This window comes from Portunus trituberculatus, chromosome 37, assembly GCF_017591435.1.
Source record: "Portunus trituberculatus isolate SZX2019 chromosome 37, ASM1759143v1, whole genome shotgun sequence".
In the NCBI taxonomy this organism is placed as follows: domain Eukaryota; kingdom Metazoa; phylum Arthropoda; class Malacostraca; order Decapoda; family Portunidae; genus Portunus; species Portunus trituberculatus.
The window spans coordinates 11287614-11298162 of NC_059291.1; the positions used below are offsets into that span (position 1 = coordinate 11287614).

The following is a 10549-nucleotide window of genomic DNA, read 5'->3' on the forward strand; positions in this document are numbered from 1 at the left end:
AGAGAGAGAGAGCACTGTATCCCACATTCTTGTAATGGCAATTGAAAAGATAGGATTCTCTCTCTCTCTCTCTCTCTCTCTCTCTCTCTCTCTCTCTCTCTCTCTCTCTCTCTCTCTCTCTAATCCCAGCAGACACGTGTAACTGTAGGCAGAAGGTAACCAGAGATCACACTCCCTTTCTCCCTCACTCATTCAGTCTAACCATTCCCTCTCGTCCTGACAAATGATGAGTGGGCGTGTGGTCTCTCTCTCTCTCTCTCTCTCTCTCTCTCTCTCTCTCTCTCTCTGGATAATGTGCTTTACTGGACGTAGAAATTTGTGCGGATGGAGAGAGAGAGAGAGAGAGAGAGAGAGAGAGAGAGAGAGAGAGAGAGAGAGAGAGAGAGAGAGAGAGAGAGAGAGAGAGAATTACTTGACCTGAGGCCATTTCGTACAGTAAGGAAAATTGTAGACGTAAAAATTGCACTTCTTAAATTATGATATTCTGGGCAGAGACAGAGGCTTCAGTCATGTAAGAGGAGGAGGAGGAGGAGGAGGAGGAGGAGGAGGAGGAAAAAACACAAGACTGCATAGAAGTGTAACTATGAGCAAATGAAAAAAAAAAAAAAAAAAAAAAAATCATTAAAAAGAAAAGGTGACAAAGTAATGAAAAAAAGAAAATACAATCAAAAATTTCTCACATGAACAGTTAACATGAATAGTGTCAAGGAAGCACCACTAACCGCCACCCCCCCCCACCACCGCCACCACTAATGCCACAGTCACTGTCGCCACCATCACTACCGCTCGCTGCCGCCGCCACCATCAGACAGACAGAACGAAAGCAACCAGTCACGCTTTATAATCAACTATACACACAAGGGGATTGTACATAGAACACTGAACGAGGAGGGGGAAGAGGAGGAGTAGGAAAGAAGAAGAAGAAGTAGTAGTAGTAGAAGAAGAAGAAGAAGAAGAGGTTCAGAACGAGAGAAAGTACTGTAACACGGGTAAGATGAACCAGTGAAAGAAGAAAACAAGAAGAAGGGATGGTGAAACGGAGAGAAATAGCGAGGAACAGGAAATACTTAGCAGAGAGGAACTAATTAAACGAATTTCTATGGTGGAGGAGGAAGTTTGCATAGCGGCTTTATCTTCAGGGTGAGGAGGCGGGGAGGCGCAAGGTAAGCGTGTGGAAGAGAGGGAAGTTTGTGCATGGAATTCTCTCTCTCTCTCTCTCTCTCTCTCTCTCTCTCTCTCTCTCTACGGGACTCCGACGGAACAATTAGGAGAGAAAAACGACTCTCGCCATATCGGGAAATCGAAGAAGATGACGAGTAAGATCAAATATCATATAGCCAGCCAGCCTCCACCACCACCACCGCTCCTCCAGCCCGGCCTGACACAACACCGACCCGCACACCAAAACAAACCCGAGGAAAGGACTGATGGATAGCCGCGAGGGAGGAAAATTTGTGGTATCTTCTTTCCACGTACTGTAAAGACCCTCGTGCTGTAGTAAGAACATAAGAGGTAATGTATTTTTCTATGTATATACTAGGACTTCGACATATTGGAGAGTTTTTTCTAGAGTGGTCATACAAATAGTTTCTCGTACACTAACTTAAATGGCATTACTTTACCATATTATGCACTTCGTTTTTTTTTTTCCCCCATATATATATATATATATATATATATATATATATATATATATATATATATATATATATATATATATATATATATATATATATATATATATATATATATATATATATATATATATATATATATATACACATATCAACACTACGATTGGTATCCAACAAGTGCATTTCAGAGTGGCCAAATAAATAGTTTCCGGCAAACAAGTCAAATGAAAACACTAATTGACAATTGCCGCATTGTTTTATAGTCTTCCGTGCTGCGAGGAGAGCGCGGGACTGTCATCTCGGGACCGTCTCATAAAGGCGGAGTTTTCAATTAAGATATGCATGTTCGTGCCGCGCCAGACATTATACAGCCCGAGGTGCTTGGCCGAGTGCGATGTCAGCGTGCATGCATTTAAACAAGGTAATACTCACATCAATGGACACACACACACACACACACACACACACACACACACACACACACACACACACACACACACACACACACACACACACACACACACACACACACATTGTACGTACAAAGCAGTTAGCACATCTAATACAATGACATCGAGTTTCCCCGCTGAAGGACAAAACAATTCTTATCTACAAGGAACATATGGAGTACAATAAGGATCAGTGTTCCCTCGGTAACGTCATCTGTAAGCACTGGCACGAAGTAAACGATCGATGCGATTCTTTAAGAGTAAACAAGGGAATAAGTGAAAGAATACCACGAAATAAAAACACTGTAAAAGCTCATGAAAAACGGTGACTTCGAATAAAGATTTCAGCTTAAAATAGGTAATGATATAAAAATCTGCAGTTAATGATATCACACCATGCTGTGTCTACCTAATACAATACTATACGTCTCTACAACAGAATAGTGGGTGCTATGAACGCCACGACAGGCTGCACTGACTGTGTTGACCTCGATTAGATTAGGGTACTTTTGTAAAGCTTTTTATGGACATTTCAAATTACTGAAAGATGCAAAGGAAGAGCTGAAACAGATGGAAAGCCGCGTCACATGAAGGCAAGGTGACTGAGGCACCATGACTGGCGTGGTGTCTCAAGGGTCAGTGAGTCTTGACCGTGCACTTGCCATAAAAAAAGGTTTGTCAAAAACTGAAGAGTTCGGGGAATAATCTCGTGAGTGATGCTAAGGCTACACTACAAATGCAGACAGCTCTAAAAGGAACTGCAGGAAAAAAGACTCGATTATTGACGTGTTTTTGTGATGTTCGGGTAATTTCCTCGCTGAAAAATGTTGCTTCTTGAAAAAGGGATTTAGATAAAAGAGCTTGATGCGGTTGAGGGGATTTGCGAGTGGAAGAAAGAAAAGTGCTGAAAGAAAAAAAAAAGAATGAAAAGAATATGTACAAAGCCACACGTTCTGACAAACGTGCAAATTACGAAAACCAAATGTATTGCAGTTACATAGTAGAGAGAAGCCTGAGAAAGATTAAGTAATATGACGAGTTAGAAAGTGTAGTTGTAGGAAAGTCAAAGAAGAAAAAGGGGAAGAGAAAGAAGATGAACAAAAAGAAGAAGAAAATGAAGTAGAAGAAGAAGAAGAAGAAAATGAAGAAGAAGAAGAAGAGGAGGAGGAGGAAGAAGGGTACATAAATACAGTACAGAGCGGTGTCTTCAAAATCTGAGCAATCTTGAGAGAGTTGGTCTATGAGGAGAAACTTGAGTTGTTTAGATTGCAATCAGAAGATAAGGCAAGGATTCAGGCATGAGGTCTGAGCGATTCTGCGAAGAGGACTGTTAGAGGAAGAGGTTTGAGTTTCCCTTCCCTAATATTTTCTTTCACCCCGATCAAAGCCAAGCAAACGCCAACGACAAGAACTGCAGCTAGATGGAAGTAGGAAGACAAGTTTCATACACGAACTACCACATGTAGTTTGTCTTATACTTCAAAGTTCTTCTACTACTACTACTACTACTACTACTACTACTACTACTACTACTACTACAATGCAAAAAAAAAAAAAAAAAAAAAAAAAAACGGGAAAGAACGAGAGAGAGAGAGAGAGAGAGAGAGAGAGAGAGAGAGAGAGAGAGAGAGAGAGAGATGATGACGCGTGGTGTTAATAATGATGGACGCAATAAATGATGGGCGCATTTCAAGCTGATCCCGCCGCCGCCAACCACGTGGGAATGAGCGAGAACTGATGATGCAGAACACAATGGAAAAGCGAGTTAAAATTGATGGAGGAAGCACAATGAGGTGATGGAGAGAGGCAGGCTGGTAGGCAGGGAAAGAGGGAGAGAGGGAGAGCGGGAGAGGAGAGAGAGGAAAAGAGGATGAGGAGAGGGAGGAAAGGCCTGTGTGTGTGTGTGTGTGTGTGTGTGTGTGTGTGTGTGTGTGTGTGTGTGTGTGTGTGTGTGTGTGTGTGTGTGTGTGTGTGTTAAAATGAAAAGAAAAATGAGACGCGTGTGTTTGTGTATGGTGCGAACAGCAGAGAGAGAGAGAGAGAGAGAGAGAGAGAGAGAGAGAGAGAGAGAGAGAGAGAGAGAGAGAAACTAGTCGGCCATCCGTCATATTCTCCTCCCGACCCCATCGTTTGGTCTGCCATTAGAAGCAGTGTGATCGTTGTGGTCCATTAATATCGTCCTCTCTCTCTCTCTCTCTCTCTCTCTCTCTCTCTCTCATATACATATACGGTTCCACGATTTCAACAAACACAAACACACACACACACACACACACACACACACAGAGAGAGAGAGAGAGAGAGAGAGAGAGAGAGAGAGAGAGAGAGAGAGAGAGAGAGAGAGAGAGAGAGAGATGGATGGAGGTAGAAATCTGATACTACAGTAATTAGGGGAAACCTCAACAACATTTTTGCTCTACCTTTGCAATTACGAGTTCTCTCTCTCTCTCTCTCTCTCTCTGTCCACTATTACACAAAGTAAACACACTTACACAACATATATACTTCAACCACCACCACCACCACCACCTGACGAAGACGAGAACACACGGCATTAGTCTTCAGCCTTAAAGATTCGACATCGTGATGGTTATAAAGAGAGGGAGATAATGATGATGATTTGTAGGCACACTCGTAAGTTTCTTCATCCGTGGCTCCTCTTTTATTACTCTTTCTTTTTCTCTTCCTCTTTCTTTCCCTCCCGCCCTGCAAGTCTTCCTCATTCTTTAGACTCGTTTGCGTCAGAGAAGGGAAGAAGAATGTCAAGGCGCATACAGTTTCTGACGGGAGCCGATTGGTACATGAAAGGAAAGACCACCGCTTTGATTTCTGATAACAAAAGCGATAGATTTATAACGAATGCTGTCACAGATTGTATGAGTAAGCGTAAGTGTTTCTCAAGGATACGAATATTCTGATCTATTTTCCTCCTCCTTCTCCACCTCCTCCTCTCCCTCCTCCTACTCTTTTTTACGTCACTATTTGACATACATATTCTTAATCTTGTTCCAACGTTTTAAACTTACGCGCATAAACACACACACACACACACACTCTCTCTCTCTCCACCATGACGAGTCGTTTTGAAATTCTAAACTACACTTTCCTGCTTTCCCTCTCGTTAATTTTTCTGCTTTCCACTTCAGTCAACACGTGGCCTTATCTCTCTCTCTCTCTCTCTCTCTCTCTCTCTCTCTCTCACACACACACACATGTAAGAATAGAATGTCTCCTTTTCCTCAACTTTCCCTGCATTCTTGACTTGTGGTTCTCAAGGTAATCAGTAATGCTGCCAAATCAAGACAGTTTGTGCAGTGTTTCAATGATTTTACAGCGTTTTTTTTTTTTTTTTTTTTCTTAATCTAATTCTTATTTTCTATTTCTGTTTACGGATAACTTTTTTTTTTTTTTTTTTTGCATGACCTGAACGTATAAGTAAAAAATGTTACGAGTAATTTTGCTTTGTTTATTTGACTTAACCCCTTGAGTACCATGACGCGTTTCCATATTCGTTCAGCTTACAATTGGCAATTTCAGAAACTTATATGGAGGATTAAAATAGTAAAGACTGTGGCCATTAATCTTCTGACCTCCATAGACCCTCCCTGATGTCAATAATCGTGCACAAGTCTGAAGGTTAAAATGTGTCCCATTATTGAAAAGTTTCCGATTTTTCTCAGTTTGATGGTGATGATTTTGTTTTCCATACTTTTTGAATAAAACCAAAAAGAATGATACTAGTAATCTTGTCTTGTGTTCAGTTTTAGGTTTTTAATCTTAGAGGTCTGATGCAACTTATAAAAATGAAAGTAAGAAACCAGACCAGTATTAACACCTTTTTCTTTTTATTTATGAAAACAAATTATTTCTTTTCAGACGGTTTACTCTACAGTTTGGGAATTAGTAATAACTCTTTTTAATTCATTTTCATCATCATTATCTTTTCTGCGTTATTCGAACAAACGATATAAAAATACAATGCAATACAAATACTTTCCGACGTTCCTGAATTTTTTCCTGGCTTGTTATTCTGTTTTTCGATTATTTTTAGTTTGGATTTGTAATAACTTGCTTTTCCACGTTATTCGAATAAGAGATAAAGAAAATATAATAATAATCCTAAGCTATTTCAAGTTCCCATTTCTTTTCACCTAATTTTCGAAGTTCAAGCAAAAATAACAACTCGCGTCACCTCCACTGTAACCATCCAGACAAACAGAAGAACACAGATAAAGGAAAAATAAATCCCAGAATGAAATGATAAGGGAAGAAAAAACGAGCAGTAATTTTCCATCTCTCAATCGATTCGTGGAAGAGCGATCGATTCCAGGAGCTTTTCAGTCCGTGCCTAAACCTATTTTGGACCTCCGCCCTCCCCTCTCACCATCACTCAACACCCACTTCGCTCTCTCTCTCTCTCTCTCTCTCTCTCTCTCTCTCTCTCTCTCCTTTGTGGTATAAAAAAGGCCTATGTTTATATTTTTTTCCGTAATTCTGCTCCTAATATACATGTGGTGGTGGTGGTGGTGGTGGTGGTGGTGGTGGTAGTAGAAGTAGAAATAGTAGTAGTAGCAGCTCTTTATAGACGAAGAAAAAGAAGTTAAAATAATAATAATAATAATAATAATATAAAAAGCAAAATAAAACAGAACGTGCCATTACAAGAAAGGAAAGTTTTAATTACTGAGCTCAGGGAACTAACGCCTCCCCTTACTGCCGCCCTCCCTCCCCGCCATTCTCTCCCCACCCCATTCCTCTCCCACACGCAAAGACGACTGCAACACGACCCGTGAACGCCTCCTCGCCCCGCCCCGCCCCTCACCACCCAGGCCACCTCTGTTGAAGCCGAGTCTCCCTGTGGGCGTGGGTCCCCGGGGAGAGTGAGACCAACACATTCACGCCCGTGATTAATATTTCCCCCCTCCAGACACACACACACACACACACACACACACACACACACACACACTCTCTCTCTCTCTCTCAACAAGGACGGACAACATACAGTAACAACTACCGGGTAAAAAAAGAAAAAAATATGGACAGGAGGGAAGAGAGGGAAAAAAATGGAAAAAAAAGTTAAAAAAACATGGTGGAAGTGAAAGGAAGAAAAAGAAGGCGAGGAACTAGATGGTGAAGGAGGAGGAGGAGGAGGAGGAGGAGGAGGAGGAGGAGGAGGAGGAGGAGGAGGAGGAGGAGGAAGAGGGCGTTTGGGCACGGGGCATATGGTGGCGGTCAGAATCCGGGGCACGATCCCACTCTGAAGGGGGTCATTCATGTGTGTGTGTGTGTGTGTGTGTGTGTGTGTGTGTGTGTGTGTGTGTGTGTGTGTGTGTGTGTGTGTGTGTGTGAGCCTTAACAGGGGGACAGAGTGAGGAAGAAAAAACACATTGAAGGCTGAACATGTAAGGAAGAAAAGAGACGTGAGGGAAAATCTTGTTCTTGTTACATTCCTGTGTGTTTCTCTGTCTAGCTTTTCCTTTCGTTTTCCTTACACACACACACACACACACACACACACATTCTCTCTCTCTCTCTCCTTCCATCTCTTAAATAACTACTGTCACTTCCATCAAACTGCCTCAGCCACACACACACACACACACACACACACACACACACACACACACCAAAAGACGCCTAATTTTGTCCACACAGCTTTTCGTCCCTCCATCACCCCACCCCCATAGCTAGGCCTCCTCCCGCCTAGTCCCCATCATAACCTTCCCATAACACCATTTCTGCACCCCATCACTCACGCCCCATTTCTTGCATAAACTCCGCGGAACGTTGATTACAAACTTTTTCTTCTCTTTTCCTTTTTTCTTCCTTCTTCGCAACCCTGACTCGAGATTATCATGAAAAAAAAAGGGAGGGAAATAGTATGTGAAAAAAGTGTTAGCAAAAAAAAAAAGTGTGATACGTCAGAGAGAGAGAGAGAGAGAGAGAGAGAGAGAGAGAGAGAGAGAGAGAGAGAGAGAGAGAGAGAGAGAGAGAGAGAGAGAGAGAGGACAATTTTCCTGTGCTTGGAGGCAATACGTATTACAGTTGACAGTGAGGTAAGATTTCCGTGAAGAATAACGGAAGAGGAAAAAGAAAAGTTAAAACCCAAATGGAAAACGTAGAAAAAGGATGAAAGGATGAAGGAGAAGAGTGAGCCGGGACCTGAAGGAATGGACAGCTGGTTCGTATGTGAAGTGGTTTTAAAGACTATCACTCGCATCTCTCCGTCAGTCAGCAAGTTATCTCAGTCCGCAGTTAATTTGTCTATCTGTTGTTCAGTCAGGCAGGCGTCAGTCAATCCGTCTATCAGGGAGTGTATTAATTAGTCACACACACACACACACACACACACACACACACACACACACACACACACACACACAAGAACTCTCTCTCTGTGTGTGTGTGTGTGTGTGTGTGTGTGTGTGTGTGTGTGTGTGTGTGTGTGTGTGTGTGTGTGTGTGTGTGTGCGCGCGCAATGCTATGAGTGTAAAGGCGAATGAAACACAGCCTCGGATAAACTCTTGCTATATTAATTAAGAAAAAAAAATTCCTAATGGCGCTGTAAAGATACAAATGAAGAAATAAAAACAATCCTCTGTTTACGTATCTACCCCCCACACATACTCTCTCTCTCTCTCTCTCTCTCTCTCTCTCTCTCTCTCTGTCATAAAACACCCCCAGCAAGATTTGATGGAGTTGTCTCACGGCAAAACTCTCTCTCCTCCTCTTCCTCCTTCTCCTCCTCCTCCTCCTTCTCTTCGTCCTCGTCCTCCTGCTGTTGGTCCTCGTCGCGTAGGTTAATAAAGAAGACACTCACTGGTGGGACAAATACGAAAATGACCCCGTAGCAAATGGATAATGTGAGAGGGAGAGACGCAACACGAGTGGGAATGGTTACACGGCCTGAGAGAGAGAGAGAGAGAGAGAGAGAGAGAGAGAGAGAGAGAGAGAGAGAGAGAGAGAATATCCCAGTTGGTATTTCTGATTACATGCATAAGTAAAACAATAATAATAATGATTTTGGAGATTACAACTACAGCATGACGATTACATTGTGTTCATTGGCCTTAATAAAATAAAAAAGAAATGGTGATCATGAACAAGGATGAGATAGAAGACAAAGGAGGAAAAAATCTTGATCCTCTTTATCCAATATGAGCACACAACATTCTTCTTCTTCTTTCTTTCTCTTATTTTGTCCTTAAATGAAATCCCTGTTTCATAACATATAAGGAGATAGCTAATGTTCGTGCTTATAAAAAGCGCTTAGTTGTCCCCTGAGTGTGTGTGTGTGTGTGTGTGTGTGTGTGTGTGTGTGTGTGTGTGTGTGTGTGTGTGTGTGTGTGTTTACCGACCACACACAAGACTTGGTGGACACAGAGGTGCGGGAGCCTTTGGGGAAAACTATTTGAGCTCGGTCAAGGCTGCTCTAATTACTTCATGAACACACACACACACACACACACGAGAGAGAGAGAGAGAGAGAGAGAGAGAGAGAGAGAGAGAGAGAGAGAGAGAGAGAGAGAGAGAGAGAGAGAGAGAGAGAGAGAGAGAGAGACTTTATAGCTTTTATTAACCTTGGAACACACACACACACACACACACACACACACACACACACACACACACACACACACACACACACCGCTGCTTTGCTTCCTCGGTCCAGGAGTTCGGATAACAATTCCGTGCTTCTCACTATAACGTAGGAGCGGCGCGTCTCCTGCAGCTCCTCCCGCGTCTTGAGCAATTGCTTTCATGTAACTCGGCTTAATTTATATTCCTGAGGCGCAGTGTAGCTTCTCGGAATCAGGTCGCGAACACAAGTATTTCTTTTATAGAGAATGATACTTTAAAACTGTCAGTACAAACAGTGTAAAGTTAGGAATGACAAGTCTAAACTGAGAGATTTGATTCTTCTCTCTGTATTATTGCGAGGAAAGCAAACCAGACTTATTAATTGTGACTGGAAAGCACAATTACTATAAGGAACATTGTAGATACGGAAAACTGCCAGTCATTGTAATTATTTTGAAAGTTAATTCATCTGATACTAGTGCAAGAAAGCACGTATTAATATGATGAAAATAAAATGGATACTCATTATTCGTAAAGGAGGAAATAAATATGTTAATTTACGTATATACTATTCATGTTTATAAGAACAAAACGTGGATCAGTTTAATATAAGTGTGAAGAAACTCGTATTAATATGATGAAGATAAAATGGAATGAATATTCATTAATTGTTAAACAAACAAGTTTAACTTAAATACACATTAATTCGTATTTATAAGAACAAAAATCTCATTATTCGTAATTTCAGACTACGTTAATTAATTTTGATATAACTGCGAAGAAACTGGTAGTGTGAAAAAAAAAAACATTAAACTAACTAAGAAGCAAAAAATCTTAACTTACGTACGTACATGTTGTAATTTAAAAGGAGAAAAATCTAAG

The 10549-nt window shown here is 41.5% G+C and overlaps 1 protein-coding gene across 1 annotated transcript in view; it reads right to left on the minus strand.

The window, feature by feature from the left end:
- LOC123514021 overlaps positions 1-10549 on the minus strand; it is a 571965-nt gene that overhangs the window by 16318 nt on the left and 545098 nt on the right.